General features: G+C 43.4%; 1 protein-coding gene across 2 annotated transcripts in view; it reads right to left on the bottom strand.

The window, feature by feature from the left end:
- PEBP4 (phosphatidylethanolamine binding protein 4) overlaps positions 1–25,851 on the bottom strand; it is a 281,375-nt gene that overhangs the window by 243,313 nt on the left and 12,211 nt on the right. Inside the window, exon 1 of one of the 2 annotated variants that reach the window (XM_037812869.1) lies at positions 25,070–25,264. The exons of the other annotated variant lie outside the window; for it this stretch is intronic. The gene's annotated coding sequence lies outside the window, so the exon portion shown is untranslated. Of the gene's footprint in view, positions 1–25,069; positions 25,265–25,851 lie in introns of those variants that run through there. 2 annotated transcript variants of the gene reach the window in all.

Raw genomic sequence — 25,851 nt, forward strand, 5'->3', positions numbered from 1 at the left:
CTCATCCTTTTTTCCTGGACGGGGACTAGAACTCACGCACCAAATCCTTGGACCCCACCTGAGCCCTGAGCTCTGACGTGGGAATCCTGTGTGGCGGCAGAGCCAGGGAGCAGTCCCTGACAGAGGGACCGTGGCCGGACCCCAGAGCACCTCTCTGACAAGTCTCTGCACTAATCCCGTCAGAGCAGCCTCTGGCTTGAGGACTGCCTGGTGGAGGAGCGCGGACTGCCAAGTCCTCAGGCCGGAACCTCGGGCGGTGAGTGCACTAGGAGCCGAGGAGGCCTGGCCCGTGCTTCCGAGCGTTTGCAGACATCAGCCAAGGAAATAACAGTCAGTCGGTTGCGGCTCCTCACGGGACCAGTGGTTTGACACCTCCAAGGAAAGACGAGGGTGGCCTTCCTGGACCTTCTTTTCTTTTTCTTCTCAAGGATGCTCACCTGGGGAGGGGCTTTGCTAGGAAGGCACCTGCTGACATGGGGGTGGATCTTTCTGGAACTCAGGTGAACTGCTTTCCTTTCATTTGCAGCATCTACAGATGTAATTATTGCACGGCAGGTGGCTCTAGCTCCCCAGAGGCAGGTTTCTGCTCAGCAGTGAGGGGTTGACCGTTCCCCTGCTGGGCCCAAGGGCCCCATCAGCAAAGTGCTTAGACCCAGACCCCACCATGCCCTGCAGGAACACTGCAGAAGGGATTCCATTGTAGGGAAAGGGTTGCATTTGGAGCAGTGGTTTTTCAACCTGGGCTCTCTGGAGGTGCCTCAGGAACTGTTGGGAGTGCAGCGTGGGGGAGGGGAAGCTGACCAGTAGGGGCTCCGGGCAGGCCCCTGCTTCCACCAAAACCTTGATCTGTTTTCAATATTGAGGTTTTGCTTAAGATATTTTTTTCTTGAAAAATAATTCTGGTAAATATCCAAAAGTTCACTGGATTAATGGATAGATATTAATTTACCTCTGTGGAGCCTTTGCTGTCTATTTCTCCATATTCTTTACAAGGGTCATCTCTTTTCATCCTCACAAATACTGCATGAGGAATGGGGTGATTATCCTCATGTTTCAGAAGAGGAAGCTGAGGCACAGAGAGGATAAGAACATTGTCCAAGGTACATAGCTGGTCAATGGCAGCCTGGCCCATGTTAGTTCCCACCATTCTGCCCTGACAATCCTTTCCAGCTCTGGAGACTGTGATTTGGTGTCTGGTATGTTTATCAGATGTCTCGAAGCAATGCTATGAATATGGCTTAATTTGACTATTGTCCACCTTCTCTTTCCAATCCTTGTATCCCACCTGTAAGGTCCCCTCCAGCCGCCAGGGCTACCCCCAGTCAATCCTGCTGGAGAGGAAAGCAGTCCAATGGGAGGAAAGGGCCCTTCTAGAAAAACTAGCCTGGGGCCCAGCCCACTTACCTCTGTGTTTATTGCTACCCAGGGAAAGGATTCTGAAATGAGTGGCTGCAAGGAGATTTCCTCTGCTGGTTGGTTGAGGAAGGTGAGCCTCTCACATGCAGCCTATTTCTGACAACCCCTCTTCTGGAATGAGCACCACTGCATGGCACCCCTTTCCAGGGCCTATTCTCATGCTTGAGAAATAACATCCCCAACCCTCAGGGTCCCCCCACTGTCCTTGTCTCTGGGACTCCTCTGGCTCACTCCCCTTTCTGTTCTGGGACTCTACCATACCCTGCCCTGGGCATACCCTTGTGTTAGTTTCCTAATCTCTGCCATCTTCTGTTGGCCATCTGCCACCGAATTTCCCTCTCCTTAGGACAACAGTCATACTGGATTTAGGGCCTACCTTAATCTAGTATGACCTCATTTAACTGGGTCACATCTGCAGGGACCCCATTTCCAAATAAGGTCACATTCACAGGTCCTGGATGGACATGGATTTGGGGGACACCATTCAGCCCAGCACTGCTCTCTACCCACCTTTACCCTGAAACCAATCAGACCCCTCCTTCAGGGTCCAGGTCATGTATATTTCCCTCTTCAAGCTCCACTCAATCAGTCCTCCAGACTCCTACAACACTTAAGCTGACATGTTACTTGACTTTCTACGTACACGAGTCTTGCCTTCTGAAGTAGGTTATCTATTTCTCGACAGCAGCTGCCATGTCTTGGCACGAGTAGCAGTCCTTGGGAAAAGCTCCTTTTGAGGGGTGTGGGCTTCCCAGGCAAATGCCACTTTGTAATGAGACTGTCTCCACTGTGTCACCAGGTTGTCTAACATAGTAGCAGAGCCTCTGGACCTTCAGTCATAAACATCATACCAAGGCATCCTCCAGGGGCCCCTGGAAAAAAGATCTCTGTAGGATGGCCATCTGCCATAGCCACTAGATCCCTTGCAGGTGACTACCTGGGGAGGATGTCAGCCCCTCTCTGCCAGCTGGCCTCTGTGTCCCCTGCCTGTGCTGGGGAGAGCCGTGGTCCCAGCTTTCCTCTGGGCCAGGCCACCTCCCCATCATCCCCCCCAGGGCTGGCCCACCCATCTCTAACAAGCTGTGCTCTCTGGGTGGGGCCCACGTGGTTAGCTGCACCTTTGGAATTAGGAAGTGTGTTTTCAACCAGACCAAAGAGGTTTTACTTCTTTGTTTCCCCACTGCACTTTAGCACTGAGTGTTGCACGTTGCAGGTACTTAGTAAATATTTGTTAAGTAACTATTTGTTGAGTGAATGGATGGGTGGATGTGAGCTCCTGGAAAGCTCTTGTCTCTCTGTTAAGTCAGGCACCTTCATCCCAGATGCTCAGTGTTGACTATACCATTGTCACAAGGTTGAAAGCTTCCTTGTACTATCGATGATCTATCTAAAAATATGTATTCTGCTTTTGTTTTTTTCCTGACCAGACAGAGTGCTACTTTATGCACTAGTGTGCCTCTCTGCACTCAGGGATGCAAGTCTGAAAAATGGTATAAGCACTTGGAAATTGGATCTGATGGAATGGCTCACATGGGAAGTGCTTATACACAAGTGAATAATCACTACATAATTGATATCTTTGGGTTTGCCTAAAGATATGTTATTTATACATGACTGTTAAAGGATAAATTTCATAAAAGGTAAAATCATGACTAATATGGGTATAAAATGAACACACATTAAAATCTGTGTTTAATTCACAATTAATGAGGACAGTAGTAAGATGTAACAACCAGTTCAAGGCACAGTCTAAAGAACATACACATTCATGGTTCAGGAATATTGAAATGAACGTGCAAATGGCGCCAAACTGGCTTCTTCCTCAGTGGGACAATTGAAGCGCCAACTGACAGGATTTATTTACACATCTATAGACAAGAATTGTATTGCACTGCTGTTAGTTACCTACAATTTATGCATTTATCCAATAGCTCAAGTCAGTGAAAGGCACAGAATCAGATAATCTGGAAGAGTGTGCTTTAAGCAATGTATAGTTTTCCATTGCAGACACCCAGTAATCTTTTTTGCTTATTATTATTCCCTTATTTGACATAGATGACATGTGAAGTCAATGGGGAAAGGAGAGACTATCCAGTAAATGGTGCTGGGACAATTAAATTTCTACACGAAAAAACAAAATTAGATTGTTACCTTATACTTCACTCAAAAACAAATTTCAGGTGGATTAAAAACTGTTGAAAACTTTTAAATCTTTAGAAGAAAATGTAGGGGAATATCTTTATGACCTTAAGGTAGGGAAGGAAATCTGACAGAAAACAACCACAAACTGTAGGAAATAAGAGCTATAGCTTTGAGTATATTTTAAATAAAAACCTTTTTTTTCCACTGAGGCCTCAGCTATAAAATATTTGCAATTGTATCTAGCCAATAAAGAATCGACATCTAAAATGTATAAAGAGCTCCAACAAATCAAATCAGAAAAAGACCAACAAACCAGCAGAGATGAGAGAAAAGATACAGAAGATATGGGAGTTCAAATTACTCCAGAGATGCATCCTCAGCTGCCCCTTTAACACTTTTCAGATCAACACCAACCCTTTAAAAGGGGCCCAGTCAATGTGGAATATGACTCCCGGGGAGGAATGTAGACCCAGCATCGTGGGATGAACATCTTCTTGACCAAAAGGGGGATGTGAAAGGAAATGAAATAAGCTACAGTGGCAGAGAGATTCCAAAAGGAGCCAAGAGGTAACTCTGATGGGCACTCTTACACACAATATAGACAACCCTTTTTAGGTTCTAGTGAATTGGAGTAGCTAGCAGTAAATTCCTGAAACTGTCAAACTACAAACCAGAACCCATGAATCTTGGAGACGATTGTATAAAAATGTAGCTCATGAGGGGTGACAATGTGATTGGGAAAGCCATGTGGACCACACTCCCCTTTGTCTAGTTTATGGATGGATGAGTAGAAAAATGGGGGAAGGAAACAAGCAAACAAACAAAGGCACCCAGTGTTCTTTTTTATTTTAATTGCTCTTTTTCACTTTAATTATTATTCTTGTTATTTTTGTGTGTGTGGTAATGAAGGTGTCAGGGATTGATTTTGGTGATGAATGCACAACTATGTAATGGTACTGTGAACAATCGAATGTAGGCTTTGTTTTGTAGGACTGCATGGTATGTGAATATATCTCAATAAAATGAATTAAAAAACAAAACAAAACGGGGGCCCAGTGAGATGGCTGCAGTCCCAGAGACCCTCTCCAAACCAACCCTATCCACACTCTGGCTGCAGGCCCTGAACTTCAGGACCACAGACTGACTCACCAATTTTAACACTTGCAGTGCTCTGCAGATCCCCATTGTGAAAGCTGATTCTGCTTCTGGGTCAGAAACTATGATCGCATTAATTAGTTCATTCATTTATTCAACACATCTTCAAGTGCCCACTCTGTGCCAGGTGCTGAGGATACAGAGGGCTGCCAGACTCACAGAGCGTCCTCCTAAAGGGCTGATGGAGTTGTCAAACCCTAATCACAGATGAAGGTATAATCGCAATGGAGACACCAAGGAGAGGTTCTGGGGTCCTGCCTGTCATCTCCTAGGGTCAGCTCCTCAGTCCACCTCTGTTAGTTTGTGGGATTTTTTTTTTTTCTTTTTTCAGTTAATTTTAGACTTACAGAGAAAAGTTGCAAAAATAGTACAGAGAGTTTTTTATGCACCCTTCACACAGCTGCCCCTAATGGTAACTAACATCTTGCATAGCCATAGAACAATGATCAAAACTAGCATATTAGCATTGGTACTATACTACTAATTCAACTATAGGATTCATTTACACTTTAAAAGTTTTTCCACTAAAGCCCTTTTTTCTGATCCAGGATCTAATTCAGGATCCCACGTTGCATTTCGTCATCATGTTTCCTTAGCTCCACCTGTAACACTTCCTCTGTTTTCCCTTGCCTTTCATGACCTTGGCACTTTTGAAGGTTTCTGGTCAGATGGGTGCAGAATGTCTTCTCATGACAGACTGAGGTCATGCACAATTGGGCAGGAGACCACAGAGGTCGTGTGCCCTTTTCCAAGAATTATACGATGCCCACATACCACAGGTGATGCTGATCTGGACCACTTTGTTCAGATGGGGTCTGTTAGGATTCTCCACTGTAAACTCACCATTTTTCTCTTTGAATTACCAAATATTTGGGGGGAAATACTTTGATATTATGCAAGTATCCTGTTTCTGCTTAAATTCTGCTGTGGGCTATTTTTTAAACACATCCCTGCTTTGGGCTTCGTAAGTCTGATCACCTTTGGCAATAACACCAGCCCTGCTCGACTACTCAAGCTGGGAAAGTGCACGCGCTGTTCCTTCCTCCTCTGCCGCCCACAGGCACAGTCGCACTGCTCCCCTCCGACGCACTGCGTGGGTGCCTGCCCCTCGCCCAAACCATGAGGATGTTCCCAAGGCCTAGAAGAAAGGTGGCTAACATGACAAGAAGAAAGAACTATAAGTATGAAGGCTGGTGAAACAAGTGAGTGTTCTGCAACCCAGATAAGCAAGGGCTGAGGGGCAGGTATGATGGGGTAAATATGAACTTACTTGTTATCTTAAAATGCTGGTGAATACCATATGATCCAGCAGCCACACTCCTAGGTATTTACCAAAGTAGTTGGAAACTAACACCCACATAAAAGCTGCACATGAATGTTTATAGTGACTTTCCTCATAATTGCCCCAAAATGAAAGCAACCAAGACGCCCTTCCATAGGTGAATGAAGAAACATACTGTGGTACATCTATCCAATGGAATATTATACAATGATAAAAAGAAATGAGCTCTCAAGCCACAGAAATGACCTGGAGAAATCTTAAATGCAACTTGCTAAGTGAAAGAAGCCAGGCTGAAAAGGCTATGCTCTAGATGATTCCAAGAATACGATAGTCTGGAAGAGCCAAAACTGTAGAGACAGTAAAAAGATTCGTGGTTGCTGCAGGTTCAGAGGTAGTTTATTATTTAATTTTAAAATGTTGGTAAATTGGGGCAAATGTGGCATAAAGGATTGCTTGAAGCTTGTTGGAGCTAATTTTTAAAATTGGGGCAAGGATGCTTGACTTTATACCATGGGAAATACACACATGAAACTTGTTAGACGAGAGTCTAAACTATATTGATGTTCTGAGGCTATGAATTTATTTCTGAAAGGGACATAGTGGGTGAGGCCAGCATCACACAGACCTGTGACCACTCTGTCACAAGTGGGGCCACCAGGTATATAGTAAAGGTGTGCAGCTGGGATGGCCTGAGCGTCCGAGCCAGACCAGCAGTCCTCAGATTTCCAGGTAGAGAAGGATGGGGCCCTGCTGGGCTTCCAGGTTCAGTCATCCATGGTTCATCCTCCTTGAACCCTTTAGGGGAGATAGCAGCACCTCCAACACACACTTCGTCTCCACCCTGTTTGTAGCTCTTCATAGCAAATCTCCACCTCAAAGCCCTGCCCGGATCCAACCATATCCTGGGGCCATTTTTATCTTTCCAGGACAGGAATTGAATTAAGGATTCGCCCAGTAAGAAAATAATTCTATCTCAGGATTTGATTCAGTCAGGAATTCTGGATTCTGTTATAAGCTGCTGGCTGTCTCCAATCTCTGGGTTTTAGTCACTCGCTATAGCCACCAAGACCTCTTGGCTCACCCCCAACTCTGCTTTGACCCGCGGTTATCTCGCACCTGAAACCTGATTTCTAGTCCTGGTTCCCTGCCCCTTTGGCCTCTTTGTGACTATTGGTCTTTGTTTTTGTCCCAATCATAGAGTTTTGGGAGACTTAACTGAGATGATACAAAATGCTAAAAATGGTGGGGGCAGGGGTGCTGCATACTAAGGACTCCCTCAGTTACCTGCGTGTAGTTTTGGAAGTTGTCTTTGAGAGTTCAACTTATAGTCTGTATCTTCAGCCTTCCCAACAATTCTGCAAGTTATTTATCATGCTAACATGATTTGCTTTCTCCTTACCCACTTAGAGGGACTCTATTTTCTACAACCAAATCTTGACAGACGCAAGCAAAAGAGAGAAACTACCAATCAAGTAAGGAAAGGGATATAATCATATACAAATGATATTTAAAAATTTATGAGTAACATGTACAACTCTATGCTAATAAATTTGAAAGCAATGATAAAACCAATAGTTTATAAGAATATATGAGGTATCCAAATGTACAAAAATGAAAACACAAAAAAATGAGTAACAATGGAAAAAATTGAAAATGTTATCAAAGAATTGCCTTATGCACATATACCAGACACAGGTGATTTTATGGGAAAATGATTTTAAAAACAGTAGGATTTATTTAACATTTAACATGCACTTTTTTTAAAAACTAAAAATAATTCCCTGTTTTTCCTTGTTGCCCAGCAGCTCAACATACTTGACTTAAAGGCATCCACTGTCAAGATGGAACAAAGAGACATGGCTCAGCTTTGAGTTTCAAAGAAGGTTTTACCTTCCCGGAGAGACACAGCCTGAACACCAAAAACACTTGATTTTCAAGAGCCACATTTTTAAGAAGTTATTTTTATTTTGTTTTCCAAAAAACTTGATTTTATAAATCAAGGATCATAGATGAAATCACTGATGACATAGAGTTTATGATCACAAAATAAAGCTTCCTCGCCCTAAAATTGACGAGCACAATCAGCTGGCAGGAAGGAAGGAGATTTGAAGGTGACACTGATAACGCATCAGACAAAGTCTCTGAGCATGCTCCACACCCTGACTCTCCTGGATGAAGCCTGGGGGCAGGGTGAGAGACACCCCAGACAGTTTTAAAGAAGTCCAGACCAAAGAAGCCCACAGCCTGACTTCCATAGCCCTGCAAGCTTTGGAGGACATGGATCAAGGTGGTAAAAATCAAAATGGCTGGGTGGGTCATCCAGGTAGGAGGGTCTGGAAGCACACAGGCAATTCTTTGATAACATTTTCACTTGACCTCATCCACCCCTGGGCAGTTCCGGGAAAGCAGCCATGCCCTAGGGACCTGTAGAAGTAGCTAATAGGCAATTGGACAAACCTGGAGAGTCCTGTCACCAGCACAAGGAGAATGCAGTATTCGTGGGCCTCGTGCCAACTAAAGGCAACGGCAGGGCTGGGCCCACCAGCACATGATGCCAGCACGTGATACTAGGAACAAAAGGACAGAAGATGGCACCTGGGCCAGATAACCTACCCTCATGCTGGAAAGATGCCAAAGCCGCCTGGAATTTAGATCACCCCTGGGAAAGGGGAGAAGGGCAGGAGGGGAGAATATTGGATTGACTTGCATCTATACTCTGAATTGATGCATTTAAATACAAAAGCAACTTAAATTTACAGGAATAAGTTTTCTCTCATCAGCAGAAATGAGCTGACTTGAACTAAGTTAGTGTACATTTTGAAGAAATAAAGGCAATTACATATTTGTATCTCTGAATTTGTGTAAAATTCATACCTGCTATAAAAGCTTAAATAGGTACAGATATTTCCCATGCTACAAGAAATGTGTCATATTAGAGAAAAATGCAGAAAGCTTCCCAAAACATTTTACAAAGCTACCATATTTGTAATACCAAAACCTAACAGTACAAAAGAGGGTAATAACCAAACTGTCTTACAACCAGAAAAGCAAAAATCCTACATATACTAGTAAGTCAAATCTAGCAACACTAAAAAGAATAGTAGATGATGACCAAATTGGCTTTATCCCAGGAACTCAAGGATAGTTTAATATTAATAAGTCTATCAAAGTAATTACCATTTAAAAAAATGATCATCTCAATGCCAAAAAGCCATTTGATAATTTTCACTGTCCATTTTTAATATTAAACACATATTTTAGTAAATTTAAAGCAGGAAGCTCTTAAGTTAAAATCTGTATTAAATCAATAGTACATATGTGGAGAAAATGATAAAATAAAAATGAAAATTAAATGGAAGAAGTCTTAATTAAAAAAAAGTACTGAAATAATGGAGAACCATCCATATATCTAGTTAGGAAGGTTTAATATTTCAAAAATATCAATTATCTTTAAATTAATTTATAAGGATAAAGTAATTCCAATCCAAATGGTGAGTTCTTAATGCAACTTCACAAAATAAGTCTAAACTTCCTTTGGAAGAATCAATGTAGCAGAATAGTCAAGAAATGTTTTGAAAAAGAAAGTTACCAGGGTGTGGAGGGGAGAAGAGCATGTCCTATTATTTAAGTTCTCCTGTAAAGCTACAATAATTAAAGCATTATGGTCACAAGAATAAAACAGCTCAATGAAACAGAACTGAAAGTCCAGGAACAGCTCCAAGCATAAATAAATATTTGATATGTGATGAAACTGACATTTAAATTAAGGAACTAAAGATGCTGGGGCAATTGGCTATTCAGGGAAAAAAAAAATTCCAGATAGCTCGAAGAATTAAACATGAAATATAAAACTATAAAAGAATGAGGAGTAATATAAAATATTTATACAAATTTATTGGGGATGGAATGGCCTTTCTAAGAATAAAAGCAAAGAAAGAAACCAAAAATAAAAAATCTCTTAAAAGAGATAAAAATCTGAAATTCTTACATGCCAATAAACAAAAATAAAAGTGACAAAAGAGGCAATGATATTTACAACAGATAATAAAAGAGTAATAGTCTTAGTACATGTGCTGGTTTGAAGCTGTTATGTACCCCAGAAAAGGCCATGTTCTTTTAATCCATTCCTGTGGGTGCAGACTTATTGTGGGTGGGATCTTCTGATTAGGTTGTTTCAATTGAGATGTGCCCCACCCAATTCAAGGTGGGCCTTAATCCTTTACTGGAGTCCTGTATGAGGTTAAAAGACAAGGAAAATCTAAGAGAGCTGAGAGAGAAATACCCAGAGAGTTTGGAGAGGAGAGTCCCGGAAGAAGCAAGCAAGGACCCAAAGAAACTGAAAGAGCCAGAACCTGAAAGCAACGAAACCCAGGAGAGAAGGAGCAGCAGACGTTGGCCATGTGCCTTGCCATGTGACAGAGGAACCCTGGATGCTGTTGGCCTTTCTTCAGAGAAGGTATTGTTCTGTTGATGCCTTAACTGGGACATTTTCATGACCTTAGAAAATTTATTAGTTTAACTGTAAATTTGTAAATTTGTAAACTAATAAATCCAAATGGGTTGTAAAAGCCAACCTATTTCTTGTATATTGCATTCCAGCAGCTTTAGCAAACCGAAACAATATAAATCATTAGGAAAAAGATTAACATCCACTAGAAAAATGGTTAAAGGTCATGAACAAGCAACTGACAAGAAAGGAATTAAAAATAAGACTAAAACAATGTTCAATCTCACAAAATTCAAAGAATGCAAACAGAAACTAGATACATTTTGATACCTAATGTATATCAAAAGCTTTAAAATGTTTATAAAATTTAACCCAGAAATTCCACTAAGAATTTGCCTTAAGGAAATGTCCAAGTATCTGCAGTATTATTTACAATAGTAATAATTTGGAAACCATATAAAAGTCTAACAATAGGGAATCAGAATTTTCAAAATTGCAATACTGGGAAATACACCATGAAAATGTAGAAAATGTACCAGTAAAAGTAATTTGTAAAAAATACTTAGTGACATAGAAAGAAGTTAGGATTCCAAGAGGAACTAAATGGCACATTCAAACTGGGATAGATTAAGAGGGATTAGTAAGGGAGCTGTTTACAAAGGTGAGGGCAGATAAGTGGTAGTGCAGTAACCTAGCAACAGCAAAGTGTTCCTAGGCCTCAGAGAGATTAGGGGAGGGCAGAACCCAGACTAGGGTGTGGAGAGTGAGGCGAGGCACCTTGGGTGCAAACTTTAAGGGGGCGCTCACTTCCAGGGTTGCAACCCAGTCCTGGCCCTGGGGGAGGTTATTTTGGGGGAGGTAGGAGTTATAATTTTGTCTTTGCATTTGCTTCTTAATTCTCTTCTTTCTTTCCAAATGTTCTAAAATAAACATATTTGCAAGGCGGGGCAAGATGGCAGACTGGTGAGCTGTATATTTTAGTTACTCCTCCAGGAAAGTAGGTAGAAAGCCAGGAACTGCATGGACTGGACACCACAGAGCAATCTGTCTTTGGGCATACTTCATACAACACTCATGAAAATGTCGAACTGCTGAGATCAGCAAAATCTGTAAGTTTTTGCGGCCAGGGGACCCGCGCCCCTCCCTGCCAGGCTCAGTCCCGTGGGAGGAGGGGCTGTCAGCTCCGGGAAGGAGAAGGGAGAACTGCAGTGGCAGCCCTTATCGGAAACTCATTCTACTGATCCAAACTCCAACCATAGATAGACTGAGACCAGACACCAGAGAATCTGAGAGCAGCCAGCCCAGCAGAGAGGAGACAGGCATAGAAAAAAAAAAAAACAACATGAAAAACTCCAAAATAAAAGCAGAGGATTTTTGGAGTTCTGGTGAACACAGAAAGGGGAAGGGCGGAGCTCAGGCCTTGATGCGCATATTCAAATCCCGAAGAAAACCTAATCTCTCTGCCCTGTGGACCTTTCCTTAATGGCCCTGGTTGCTTTGTCTCTTAGCATTTCAATAACCCATTAGATCTCTGAGGAGGGCCCTTTTTTTTTTTTTTTTAATCCTTTTTTCTTTTTCTAAAACAATTACTCTAAGAAGCCCAATACAGAAAGCTTCAAAGACTTTCAATTTGGGCACGTCAAGTCAAGAGCAGAACTAAGAGAGCTCTGGGACAAAAGGCAGTAATCCAGTGGCTGAGAAAATTCACTAAACACCACAACTTCCCAAGAAAAGGGGGGTGTCCGCTCACAGCCACCATACTGGTGGACAGGAAACACTCCTGCCCATCGCCAGCCCCATAGCCCAGAACTGCCCCAGACAACCCAGTGTGACGGAAGTGCTTCAAATAACAGGCACACACCACAAAACTGGGCGTGGACATTAGCCTTCCCTGCAACCTCAGCTGATTGTCCCAGAGTTGGGAAGGTAGAGCAGTGTGAATTAACAAAGCCCCATTCAGCCATCATTTGAGCAGACTGGGAGCCTCCCTACACAGCCCAGCAGCCCAGAACTGCCCTGGGGGGACGGCACTCACCTGTGACATAGCACAGTCATCCCTCAACAGAGGACCCAGGGTGCACAGCCTGGAAGAGGGGCCCACTTGCAAGTCTCAGGAGCCATACGCCAATACCAAGGACTTGTGGGTCAGGGGCAGAGACAAACTGTGGCAGGACTGAACTGAAGGATTAGACTATTGCAGCAGCTTTAAAACTCTAGGATCACCAGGGAGATTTGATTGTTAGGGCCACCCCCCACTCCCCGACTGCCCAGAAACACGCCCCACATACAGGGCAGGCAACACCAACTACACACGCAAGCTTGGTACACCAATTGGGCCCCACAAGACTCACTCCCCCACTCACCAAAAAGGCTAAGCAGGGGAGAACTGGCTTGTGGAGGACAGGTGGCTCGTGGACGCCACCTGCTGGTTAGTTAGAGAAAGTGTACTCCACGAAGCTGTAGATCTGATAAATTAGAGATAAGGACTTCAATAGGTCTACAAACCCTAAAAGAACCCTATCAAGTTCAGCAAATGCCACGAGGCCAAAAACAACAGAAAATTATAAAGCATATGAAAAAACCAGACGATATGGATAACCCAAGCCCAAGCACCCAAATCAAAAGACCAGAAGAGACACAGCACCTAGAGCAGCTACTCAAAGAACTAAAGATGAACAATGAGACCATAGTACGGGATATAAAGGAAATCAAGAAGACTCTAGAAGAGCATAAAGAAGACGTTGCAAGACTAAATAAAAAAATGGATGATCTTATGGAAATTAAAGAAACTGTTGACCAAATTAAAAAGATTCTGGACACTCATAGTACAAGACAAGAGGAAGTTGAACAACGAATCAGTGACCTGGAAGATGACAGAATGGAAAATGAAAGCATAAAAGAAAGAATGGGGAAAAAAAATTGAAAAAATCGAAATGGACCTCAGGGATATGATAGATAATATGAAACGTCCAAATATAAGACTCATTGGTGTCCCAGAAGGGGAAGAAAAGGGTAAAGGTCTAGGAAGAGTATTCAAAGAAATTGTTGGGGAAAACTTCCCAAATCTTCTAAACAACATAAATACACAAATCATAAATGCTCAGCGAACTCCTAATAGAATAAATCCAAATAAACCCACTCCAAGACATATACTGATCACACTGTCAAACACAGAAGAGAAGGAGCAAGTTCTGAAAGCAGCAAGAGAAAAGCAATTCACCACATACAAAGGCAACAGCATAAGACTAAGTAGTGACTACTCAGCAGCCACCATGGAGGTGAGAAGGCAGTGGCACGATATATTAAATTCTGAGTGAGAAAAATTTCCAGCCAAGAATACTTTATCCAGCAAAGCTCTCCTTCAAATTTGAGGGAGAGCTTAAATTTTTCACAGACAAACAAAAGCTGAGAGAATTTGCTAACAAGAGACCTGCCCTACTGGAGATACTAAAGGGAGCCCTACAGACAGAGAAACAAAGACAGGACAGAGAGACTTGGAGAAAGGTTCAGTACTAAAGAGATTTGGTATGGGTACAATAAAGGATATTAATAGAGAGAGGGAAAAATATGGCAAACATAAACCAAAGGATAAGATGGCCGATTCAAGAAATGCCTTCATGGTTATAATGTTGAATGTAAATGGATTAAACTCCCCAATTAAAAGATATAGATTTGCAGAATGGATAAAAAAAAAAATGAACCATCAATATGTTGCATACAAGAGACTCATCTTAGACACAGGGACACAAAGAAACTGAAAGTGAAAGGATGGAAAAAAATATTTCATGCAAGCTACAGCCAAAAGAAAGCAGGTGTAGCAATATTAATCTCAGATAAAATAGACTTTAAATGCAGGGATGTTTTGAGAGACAAAGAAGGCCACTACATAGTAATAAAAGGGGCAATTCAGCAAGAAGAAATAACAATCGTAAATGTCTATGCACCCAATCAAGGTGCCACAAAATACATGAGAGAAACACTGGCAAAACTAAAGGAAGCAATTGATGTTTCCACAATAATTGTGGGAGACTTCAACACATCACTCTCTCCTATAGATAGATCAACCAGACAGAAGACCAATAAGGAAATTGAAAACCTAAACAATCTGATAAATGAATTAGATTTAACAGACATATACAGGATATTACATCCCAAATCACCAGGATACACATATTTTTCTAGTGCTCACGGAACTTTCTCCAGAATAGATCATATGCTGGGACATAAAACAAGCCTCAATAAATTTAAAAAGATTGAAATTATTCAAAGCACATTCTCTGACCACAATGGAATACAATTAGAAGTCAATAACCAACAGAGACTTAGAAAATTCACAAATACCTGGAGGTTAAACAACACACTCCTAAACAATCAGTGGGTTAAAGAAGAAATAGCACAAGAAATTGCTAAATATAGAGAGACGAATGAAAATGAGAACACAACATACCAAAACCTATGGGATGCAGCAAAAGCAGTGCTAAGGGGGAAATTTATAGCACTAAACGCATATATTAAAAAGGAAGAAAGAGCCAAAATCAAAGAACTAATGGATCAACTGAAGAAGCTAGAAAATGAACAGCAAACCAATCCTAAACCAAGTACAAGAAAAGAAATAACAAGGATTAAAGCAGAAATAAATGACATAGAGAACAAAAAAACAATAGAGAGGATAAATATCACCAAAAGTTGGTTCTTTGAGAAGATCAACAAGATTGACAAGCCCCTAGCTAGACTGACAAAATCAAAAAGAGAGAAGACCCATATAAACAAAATAATGAATGAAAAAGGTGACATAACTGCAGATCCTGAAGAAATTAAAAAAATTATAAGAGGATATTATGAACAACTGTATGGCAACAAACTGGACAATGGACAATTTCCTGGAAACATATGAACAACCTAGACTGACCAGAGAAGAAATAGAAGACCTCAACCAACCCATCACAAGCAAAGAGATCCAATCAGTCATCAAAAATCTTCCCACAAATAAATGCCCAGGGCCAGATGGCTTCACAGGGGAATTCTACCAAACTTTCCAGAAAGAACTGACACCAATCTTACTCAAACTCTTTCAAAACATTGAAGAAAATGGAACACTACCTAACTCATTTTATGAAGCTAACATCAATCTAATACCAAAACCAGGCAAAGATGCTACAAAAAAGGAAAACTACCGGCCAATCTCCCTAATGAATATAGATGCAAAAATCCTCAACAAAATACTTGCAAATCGAATCCAAAGACACATTAAAAAAATCATACACCATGACCAAGTGGGGTTCATTCCAGGCATGCAAGGATGGTTCAACATAAGAAAAACAATCAATGTATTACAACACATTAAAAACTCGAAAGGGAAAAATCAATTGATCATCTCAATAGATGCTGAAAAAGCATTTGACAAAATCCAACATCCCTTTTTGATAAAAACACTTCAAAACGTAGGAATTGAAGGAAACTTCCTCAACATGATAAAGAGCATATACGAAAAACCCACAGCCAGCATAGTACTCAATGGTGAGAGACTGAAAGCCTTCCCTCTAAGATCAGGAAGAAGACAAGGATGCCCGCTGTCACCACTGTTATTCAACATTGTGCTGGAAGTGCTAGCCAGGGCAATCCGGCAAGACAAAGAAATAAAAGGCATCCAAATTGGAAAAGAAGAAGTAAAACTGTCATTGTTTGCAGATGATATGATCTTATATCTAGAAAACCCTGAGAAATTGACGATACAGCTACTAGAGCTAATAAACAAATTTAGCAAAGTAGCGGGATACAAGATTAATGCACATAAGTCAGTAATGTCTCTATATGCTAGAAATGAACAAACTGAAGAGACACTCAAGAAAAAGATACCATTTTCAATAGCAACTAAAAAAATCAAGTACCTAGGAATCAACTTAACCAAAGATGTAAAAGACCTATACAAAGAAAACTACATAACTCTACTAAAAGAAATAGAAGGGGACCTTAAAAGATGGAAAAATATTCCATGTTCATGGATAGGAAGGCTAAATGTCATTAAGATGTCAATTCTACCCAAACTCATCTACAGATTCAATGCAATCCCAATCAAAATTCCAACAACCTACCTTGAAGACTTGGAAAAGCTAGTTATCAAATTTATTTGGAAAGGGAAGATGCCTCGAATTGCTAAAGACACTCTAAAAAAGAAAAATGAAGTGGGAGGACTTACACTCCCTGACTTTGAAGCTTATTATAAAGCCACAGTTGCCAAAACAGCATGGTACTGGCACAAAGATAGACATATAGATCAATGGAATCGAATTGAGAATTCGGAGATAGACCCTCAGATCTATGGCCGACTGATCTTTGATAAGGCCCCCAAAGTCACTGAACTGAGCCATAATGGTCTTTTCAACAAATGGGGCTGGGAGAGTTGGATATCCATATCCAAAAGAATGAAAGAGGACCCCTACCTCACCCCCTACACAAAAATTAACTCAAAATGGACCAAAGATCTCAATATAAAAGAAAGTACCATAAAACTCCTAGAAGATAATGTAGGAAAACATCTTCAAGACCTTGTATTAGGCGGCCACTTCCTAGACTTTACACCCAAAGCACAAGCAACAAAAGAGAAAATAGATAAGTGGGAACTCCTCAAGCTTAGAAGTTTCTGCACCTCAAGGAATTTCTCAAAAAGGTAAAGAGGCAGCCAACTCAATGGGAAAAAATTTTTGGAAACCATGTATCTGACAAAAGACTGATATCTTGCATATACAAAGAAATCCTACAACTCAATGACAATAGTACAGACAGCCCAATTATAAAATGGGCAAAAGATATGAAAAGACAGTTCTCTGAAGAGGAAATGCAAATGGCCAAGAAACACATGAAAAAATGTTCAGCTTCACTAGCTATTAGAGAGATGAAAATTAAAACCACAATGAAATACCATCTAACACCGGTTAGAATGGCTGCCATTAAACAAACAGGAAACTACAAATGCTGGAGGGGATGTGGAGAAATTGGAACTCTTATTCATTGTTGGTGGGACTGTAGAATGGTTCAGCCACTCTGGAAGTCAGTCTGGCAGTTCCTTAGAAAACTAGATATAGAGCTACCATTCGATCCAGCGATTGCACTTCTCGGTATATACCCGGAAGATCGGAAAGCAGTGACACGAACAGATATCTGCACGCCAATGTTCATAGCAGCATTATTCACAATTGCCAAGAGATGGAAACAACCCAAATGTCCTTCAACAGATGAGTGGATAAATAAAATGTGGTATATACACACGATGGAATACTACACGGCAGTAAGAAGGAACGATGTTGTGAAACATATGACAACATGGATGAACCTTGAACACATAATGCTGAGCGAAATAAGCCAGGCACAAAAAGAGAAATATTATATGCTACCACTAATGTGAACTTTGAAAAATGTAAAAGAAATGGCTTATAATGTAGAATGTAGGGGAACTAGCCGTAGAGAGCAATTAAGGAAGGGGGAACAATAATCCAAGAAGAACAGATAAGCTATTTAACGTTCTGGGGATGCCCAGAAATGACTATGGTCTGTTAATTTCTGATGGATATAGTAGGAGCAAGTTCACAGAAATGTTGCTATATTAGGTAACTTTCTTGGGGTAAAGTAGGAACATGTTGGAAGTTAAGCAGTTATCTTAGGTTAGTTGTCTTTTTCTTACTCCCTTGTTATGGTCTCTTTGAAATGTTCTTTTATTGTATGTTTGTTTTCTTTTTAACTTTTTTTTTCATACAGTTGATTTAAAAACGAAGGGAAAGTTAAAAAAAAAAAAAAAAAAGAAAGAAAAACAAGGAAAAAAAAAAGATGTAGTGCCCCCTTGAGGAGCCTGTGGAGAATGCAGGGGTATTCGCCTACCCCACCTCCATGGTTGCTAACATGACCACAGACATAGGGGACTGGTGGTTTGATGGGTTGAGCCCTCTACCATAAGTTTTACCCTTGGGAAGACGGTTGCTGCAAAGGAGAGGCTAGGCCTCCCTATATTTGTGCCTAAGAGTCTCCTCCTGAATGCCTCTTTGTTGCTCATATGTGGCCCTCTGTCTCTGGCTAAGCCAACTTGAAAGGTGAAATCACTGCCCTCCCCCCTACGTGGGATCAGACACCCAGGGGAGTGAATCTCCCTGGCAACGTAGAATATGACTCCAGGGGAGGAATGTAGACCCGGCATCGTGGGACGGAGAACATCTTCTTGACCAAAAGGGGGATGTGAAAGGAAATGAAATAAGCTTCAGTAGCAGAGAGATTCCAAAACGAGCCGAGAGGTCACTCTGGTGGGCACTCTTACGCACACTTTAGACAACGCTTTTTAGGTTCTAAAGAATTGGGGTAGCTGGTGGTGGATACCTGAAACTATCAAACTACAACCCAGAACCCATGAATCTCGAAGACAGTTGTATAAAAATGTAGCTTATGAGGGGTGACAAGGGGATTGGGAAAGCCATAAGGACCACACTCCACTTTGTCTAGTTTATGGATGGATGAGTAGAAAAATAGGGGAAGGAAACAAACAGACAAAGGTACCCAGTGTTCTTTTTTACTTCAATTGCTCTTTTTCACTCTAATTATTATTCTTGTTATTTTTGTGTGTGTGCTAATGAAGGTGTCAGGGATTGATTTAGGTGATGAATGTACAACTATGTAATGGTACTGTAAACAATCGAAAGTACGATTTGTTTTGTATGACTGCGTGGTATGTGAATATATCTCAATAAAATGATAATAAAAAAAATAAAATAAAATAAACGTATTTGGCTGTCATAAATCAGAAGATACTAAATACCTAGACTGGGAGAAAAGCAACTAGGTAGGCATAAGATGGAGAAAAGAGAGAGGCAGGATAATAAGAATCTTCTTAGGTGTCCACACTGGCCAGGTGAGCTGACCAGCCCACCTACGTTTATCTGAAGATTTCATTTAAATGTGTAAAATTATGATTTCTCAAGCTCCTTTTGCTCTAAAATTCCATTTAAAGGAACACAATTCATATCTTACAGACCTTATAATCTGTGTCAATAATTATGAGACAAGACATGACTTGAGTCAAGGACAAACATGGAAGAAGAGGTGGGAAAGTCACTGTTTCAGTTTTCTCAGCTGCTCAAGCAAATATCATGCAAAGGGATGGCTTAAACAATGGGAGGTTATTTGCTCATGGTTTTGAGGTGAGGAGAAAGTCCAAATCAAGCCATCATCAAGGCAATGCTTGTTCCCCAAAGGCTGTGGTGTTCTGGGACTGCTGGAGATTGTTGGCCCTTAGCTTGTCATATGGCAAGTCACACGCAGCATCTCCTGGCCCTCCCTTCTCTTCCAGCTTCTGCCCATGTTTAGCCTCTGTGGCTCTCTCTTCCTCTGTCTGAATTTCATTTTGCTTATAAAAGACTCCAATAATATGATTCAGACCCATCCTGACTGAGGTGTGGCACACCTTAACTAAAGTAGCCTCATCAAAAGGTTCTACTTACAATGGATTCACACCCATGGGAATGGATTAAGTTTAAGAACATGTCTCTCTGGGGTACATACAGCTCCGAACCATCAGTCCCTTCCCTCCAGACACCATCATTCCAGGTTGCAGCTGGTTTCTAAAGATCCTGCTCCATCCAGCCTTCAGGACATGCTGCCCTCTATACCTCTTTGTCGATGTCATCTGCTGACCTCTTAGTCACATCTCTTCATTTCCTGATGACTTTGAAACCCACCTCACTGTCTTCTCTACTCAGGCTCTACCATCCTCAAGGTGAATTCAGCATCCTCAAGGTGATCCATCCAAAGCCATGGACTTTTAGTTTGTTGGCTGCCTCACCTTCTAAGAGCTTTGCCTCTCACTCACCTGGGAACACCCTGACTACCGTCTCCCAGACCTGCTCCACTTCTGCAATCTGCAAGCACACATCCCTTCTCAGTCCCACCCTGACAACTTTCCCATTCCCTCTCATCCTCCCACTACAAACTTTCCTATACCTCATCAAACCCTTCCATTCCCTTACACTGAGTTTCTCCTATGTTCATGTCCCTTCCTTCCAACCTAAACTCCTCAATCCATAACTTTAACCACCATCTTAGCAATTCCTTTACCTTTGCTCAGTTGTCTTTCCATAGTAAGTGCCTGTCAGAATTCCAGCCCTCAAGGAATCCCTCTTCTTTCTTTATCTGTCCCCATGCCCAGGTTGCTGAGCTTTGCAGGAAAAAGCACGTAACCCCACAGATGGCTGCCATTAAAATCTGATGGTCTTTTTGTCAATTGGGTCCTCAACGTTGCACATCTGATTTATAATTTTCTAGTCTGTTCTTACTCTTCCATCTTCCACAGCAGTAATTCCAAACCTCCCCTATGCTCTACAAACCTCTCTACTTTCCTTTTTTAGTCCTTTCCATTTTACAGGAAAAAAAAAAAAAGAAGCTGTGAGATAAGAACAACCTCCCTCAGTTCCTCCACTTCTCTCCCTCCTTAAGTCCAAGCCTTCTTCTTCTACCTTTGCTTCAATCTTCTACCTCCCACCCTCACTCTGCCCATCAGCCCATCAGCTGTTTCTTTCCTTTCCTGTATTCTTAATTCATCCCTTTCAACTTGCTTCTTCCTACCAGAATTTAAATATACTTATGCCTCTTCCATCATCTTTTAAAAAAACTCCTTATAGTGGGTGCTGTGATGCTTCACCCAGAGGCTCCCTTCTGGCCTGAGACATTCATTCCCCCAGCTCCCGGGAGTGTTGGCTGCTAGCAGCTCACAGCTGAGACCCTCTCGGGGAATTGCCAAAGGGAGTTGCCTTGCTCAAGGCTATATACTCAGGCCCCAGGGTGGGCCACATCCAGTGACTGGCTGGTGCTGGGTGAAGGCCCAGATTCCCTAGCCTTGAGTATGGAACAACTCTAAAGGGCCATCTCTCCAGTTTCCAGAGAGCTCTACTGAGGCCGTTATCACTGCATCACAGTTCAGCTTCTCCCTTTGCTCACCCATGCTTCCCCCACCCCTGAGACCTCTCCCCAGTACATGTCCTCCATGCAAATCTCCATCTTAGCAGCTGCTTCTTAGGGAATCAACTAAAGAGACCCTCTCTCACACCTACAACTCCACTAAGCACCACCCGATCTGTCTCCTCTCCTTCACAGTCAAACTTCCCAAAACAGCAACCTCTGCTCCCTGTCACCACTGCTACAAATCCACCTCCATACCTCCACCCGGTCTGAAGGGTCAAAGGCAACACCACCTCGTTTGCTGGTAACTAAAGCCAGAGAACACATTTCCCTCCCCATTTACTGTCTTTTTGCAACATTAGACACTGTCAACAATGCCCCCTTCCCCACAGTTGAAATGCTCCCAATTGTCTCCTTTGGTTCACTCTATACTTTTCTGGTTTTCTTCCACCTCCCTGGCTATTCCTTTTCATCTTTTTCACCAGTTTTTCTTCCTCTGCCCATCTTTAAACACCACTGTCAGGATTCACTCTGGACTCTTGCCTTCTTACATTCCACCAGGATCACCTCAGCTCTCCTCTGAGTCAGCTACCACCTCGACTTACAAACCTGTATCTCAGTTCCAGACCTGTTTATCCAACTCCCTCCTGGGTATTTTCCACGGGCACCTCAAATTCGAACCTGAATAAAGCAAACACTATCATCCTCTGTGAATCTGCTGCTCCTTCTGTGTTCAGTGAACCACCATCCACCAGGACCCCAAGCCCAGATGCCGGGGGCAGCCCTGATGCCTCCTTTTCCTTCCTTCCCACAGCCCATCAGAGGCCAAGTCCTCTGCAACTGTAGCCCAGATGTCCAGGGCTGGCATCCACCAGGCACAGGGGACACAGTGCTGAGGGCCCACGATGCTTTTAGGGGCCCACATAAGTGCTTTAATTTCCTTTAAAATCAGAAGGAAAAATTAGTATACTCCAGCCTGGAGTGTATTCATCATTGTAACAATGCAGTTAAAATATATTTTCTTTCGGAGGAAGGGATTCACAGAGACAAAAGTGCCCAGGGCCCCAAAAGTCATCACGTGTCCTGCTAAGTTTCCTCAGGTCTGACACTTTGCTCCAATTCCCAGTCCTGCTACTGTGGGCCCAGCCTAGTTGACTTCCAGTCTCACCCACCTCCAAACCATCTTCTGACTGCAATCAAAGAGCTCTTTCTAAAACCCGTATCCGATTATGCCTTTCCCCCACATATAAGCCCTTTGCTCAGTGGTTCTCAGACTTTAGCATGAATCGGAATCAACTGAAAGGCTTGTTAAAGCACAGAAAGCTGGACCCCAGTCTGGCGTTTCTGCTTCGGTGTGTCTGGATGGCCCCGACAAGTTGCATTTCTAACCTGTTCACACATGACTGCACTCTGAGAGCCCCTGCTTTAAAAGCAGCTCCCCAGTCCTGTCAGAATGAAGCCTGCAAGTCATCACGAGGCCCTTCTTGATGTGGTATTCATCCTTTCAGCCCCAACTCTCACCATGCCATCTGTCATCTAGCCATTCTGTAAGAGTTGCAGTTTCTCATGGGCATATGCTCTCCATCCTGCCTCTGGGCCTTTGCACACATTTCCTCTGCTGGAACTTTCTCTACATCCTTCTCTCTCTCCCCAACCCTCCTTCCCCTAGCCTAGCTGGCTCCTTTTTAACTTCCTGTCACTTCTCAGAAGTTACAACTTCAGGGAAGCCTTTGCTTGACCCCTTACCACCCCTCCTTCGGGCTTCCACCCCACTCTTTGCTCAACTCTCATGACATTTATCATCCTCAACTATAATTACCTGCTTACTTTCTCTACCCCTCTCTAAAGCTGTAAGATCCTTGGGGGCAAGGACTTATTCACAGCCCTGTCTGCAGTGCCCAGTAAGGGTCTGGCACCTTTTAGGTGGCCCTCGTTAAATTATCACTAAACGAATGAAAAAATGAATAATGGGTGGGGGTAGGCAACTCTCTATCATTATAGAGACCCCTCCTTCCAGCTGAGGCCAAGATGAAGTAGTCAGGGTAAGAGGCTACTATGGGGGGCATTAGGTCATGCACCCCCACTCTTGGACAGTCTGGAAGAGGCAGCGTCTGCAGGAGGAGGGACGGCCCAGCAGGCTTATGTTTCATCTCTCCCTGAACAGACAATAGTGGAAGCCTCCTCCAGCTGGCAACCTCGTCCAGCACTCCTCAGCCACCTCAGCTCATCACCTCTCCACTCCTCCCACACCCTGAAACCCACCCCATTCACTCCCTGTCCCTGGAGAGTCACCTGACCACTTCCGGTGCCTGCAGCCAAGCTCCAGGGGTCACGTGATCACTCCGGTATGCATGACCAGCTCCCCGGAGGGAGTGATGCTTCGAGAGGGGTGACCTTGCCATCCAGAAGGGGCCCATCTCCGGGTCTGCTGATGCATGTTTGGGGCTGATTCGGGGGTCTGAGGAGGGTGTGGCCGGGGAAAGACAGGGGAAGGGGCAGGGGCAGACTTGGTTTTTCTCCACAGATTTTTGACCCCAATTTTCAGACCCGGGTTACGTAACACCTGAGGAGAACTACGCTCCCCTGTCACCCACACCTTTTTCCTTTCTGTGGAGCATTTCACAACTGCAGCTGCTTCTCAGAGAAGGTCTTCTATTTTGGGAGCTGTTTTCATTTGACCTATATTAAGCACAGTCACAAGGCAAAGGCAAGGTGCAGGGCGGCCTGCTTGTTCTCTGTGCTTTTTTAGTGTCACGGGTGAGAAAACCAGACAAGCTGGTGCCTGCAGCTTAGGAGCCCAGACTCCAGTGGCTCTTGGACCCCACCAGGACATCAAGGCACATAAGCCTCGGCCTGCGCAGTGTGCCTTTTACCCCTTAAACAGCTGCCCAGGCCTCCAGCGATTTCGCTGTTCTCCTGGGACGCCGCCCGAGGCCCCGCTCAAAGACTCCACCTCAGTCCCAGCTGCCAGAGGCCAGGGAGAAAAGTGGGTTCCCCAAAGGCCTAGATCGACACAGTCAGCCCAGGGTGAGTCCGGGACCTGTGATATGCAGTTTGTAGAGAGTTTTAATCAGCCATCAAACCCCTCCTGGGTTAATAATTAAATTGCATGACCAGCAGGGGGAGGGAAAGGGCTGTTGGGAGCCCTCGGGGCCCAGGTACTGCACCCAAACGGGCTCCATTTGGAGTTTCTGCTAGTTTTGGGAGAGTGTGGATAAAACGACAAGGTAAACGATTCCCCCACTAAGCGCCCCCTTTGCTCCTCTTCAATGGGGTATTTCTTGAATCTCCATTCCCTTAGGCCTCTTCCTATTGTTTCCATTGAGGTCTGGGGTATAAATCTTCTCCCCCATACTGCTGACTCCAAAACTACATCTCCAGGGCCTCCTCTCTCCTGAGATTCAAGCTGATGTCTCCAAGCAGTTGTCCCACTGTTGCTTCATACTCAAAAATGTCAAAGCTGAACCACATGCCTCTTCCACACCCAAATCTGCCCCCTCCCCTGGATTGCCATAAATGGGCGAGCAGGCACCGAAGGCCACTTCCGTAGCCAGCTGGGGAGATACTGCAGTTGCATGCCTTTAGAAGGGCCACCAGAAAAGACTCCCATCTATCTGGGCATAAGCTGTGTGCTGCGAAGTGGACGACAGGGCTCCTGCTCCCAGCCCTCCTAATCTAGTTAGTGGATGGCTCACCTAAAGATGCTGAGCTTGTCATGCGGGCTGAAGCATCACAGGACTCCCACCAGAGGTTGGCTGTAGATGCTGAAAGAGGTCAGGTGACTCCCCTGGGAGGGTTGGTGAATGTGGTGGGTTTCATAAGACCCAAGTGTGGGATGTGGAAGGAGTGGAGAGAAGTGGTGGGCTGAGGTGCCTGAGGAGAGCTGGACAGGGTGTGAGCTGAGTGCAGAAGTGAGAGGAAATAAATATCAGTAGAACTCGAGCTTGGCTTTGGGGGTGGCCAAAAATGAGGTGGCAGAGGAGTGGGAGAACATTCTAGGCAGCCTTGAGAAGGAGCAGAGTAGGATAAGGCAAAGCACATTGCAGGGCATGTGGGATGCTCAGAGAATACAACATCTTGTAGGAGCAGAGGGTTGGTTAGGAGAACAAGGGTGAATCAGCTTGAGAAAGCATGAATTCAAACCTGTCGTTCCAGCTGGGTGGCCCCTTCCCCTTCCTCTGTCTCTTCCCATCCCCTGCAGCATAACAAGACCTGGCTGCCCCACCACAGATTGTTGCCTACCAAAGACCACAGGGATGCCAGGGTGGGGGTGGGGGTGTGGGCGCTGGGGAATTTGAAGATGCAGCTGTCTTCTGCAGGCTGGGGTTATGAGAAAGCTTCAGGCAGATGGGGTTGAGGACAACCTAGCCATCTCCCAGTCTGGGAGCAAGCTGTCTCCCAGGACGTTCCATGAGATGACAGAGCCCGGGCAGTAAGTGCTTCTGCAAGGCTTCTTCTCACCAGGGTCTGGAATCTC

The sequence above is a fragment of the Choloepus didactylus genome, chromosome 20 (assembly GCF_015220235.1).
Source record: "Choloepus didactylus isolate mChoDid1 chromosome 20, mChoDid1.pri, whole genome shotgun sequence".
Taxonomy (NCBI): Eukaryota; Metazoa; Chordata; class Mammalia; order Pilosa; family Megalonychidae; genus Choloepus; species Choloepus didactylus.